General features: G+C 40.9%; 1 protein-coding gene across 1 annotated transcript in view; it reads left to right on the top strand.

Annotated features, from left to right (window-relative positions):
* Positions 1 to 1125, top strand: part of chd1 (chromodomain helicase DNA binding protein 1) — a 33528-nt gene that overhangs the window by 460 nt on the left and 31943 nt on the right. The gene's annotated exons all lie outside the window — the stretch shown is intronic.

Genomic DNA, 1125 nt, shown 5'->3' with positions numbered 1-1125 from the left:
AGTTTGATTTTTATGGGACATTCTGCTTTGCATCTAGCTGGCTCGCATGCTAAGCTAAATGCTTAGCATGCGAGATAACTGGGTAAACAGATAACAAGTTAAACTGGCGAGATTCTCTCGAAATATGGTTTGGATGTTACTGTAGTATTAATCTAATCTAGATTACGTCTTGGTGTACTCCAGTAGCGTGACCGTGTTATCGACCGGTAGCCAAACAGCTAACACACGCTTCTCTATTAGCGGTAGCATGCTAAGCTAAGTTAGCCTGTCCTGCTACAACAGAAGGAGGCTGATGAAAGATTGAAATGTAGCGCCAATCCAGCACTGCTAGTGGGCCGAATGATCAAAACATAGTCCCAAACTGTGGTTTTATAGTGTGAAACGTAATTTTTAGTCCGGATAAACTTCATGAAAACGGGTATTTGTAAACACCCCGACGGTGTTCCGCGCCTGCGCCCGAGCGTAGCGCTGCTTCAGGGCGCCGCACAGTCCAGGAGAGTCCGCGGCTTTTTAGGCCTGGACCCTAGAGGCCTCTGCGGCCAGCATCACACTGATCGCTTTCATTCATTAATCGGTGCTAAATATTTTGCTTTACATAAGAGTTCTGTACGATTCATCTGTAGATTTTACGTGGAGACAAAACATGTGGTTTGCCGCTGAAGTAAAATTAGCCCTTTTCTGTTATTGGTGTAGTGATTTGAAGAGGGGAAGTAGAGGAGTAATCCTCTCTAAGAAGCATTTGCTGATATAGTGTACTCCAGCAACATCAAGACCACAATATTAAAGAATAAACTAATAATATACAGTATGTGCGTAAACAAATAATATGTTACAAATTTCTGCACTGAACACATGTGCAGTGCATTCCTGCTACTGTGTTTACAATAGCAAACAAAATGCAGACCTTCCTATATAAATACTTTTAGTGTGACAGTTCTGAAAACCACATTTCTGTCAGCACCAATGTTTCGTGTTCATTTCAGTTCCTCAGACTTCTTTATGCTGTAGTCTCTTAGAAAGAAATCAGTGATGTTTACTGGCAAACATAAGAGAAGTCACCTTGATAAAAACATTCCTTATGTCTGAGTTTCTGTTCTAATCACAACTTAACTTGTTTTTTTTTTT

This window comes from Sinocyclocheilus grahami, unplaced genomic scaffold (genome assembly GCF_001515645.1).
Source record: "Sinocyclocheilus grahami isolate Dianchi unplaced genomic scaffold, SAMN03320097.WGS_v1.1 scaffold1268.1, whole genome shotgun sequence".
NCBI lineage: Eukaryota > Metazoa > Chordata > Actinopteri > Cypriniformes > Cyprinidae > Sinocyclocheilus > Sinocyclocheilus grahami.
This window is presented reverse-complemented; position numbering and strand designations above follow the sequence as displayed.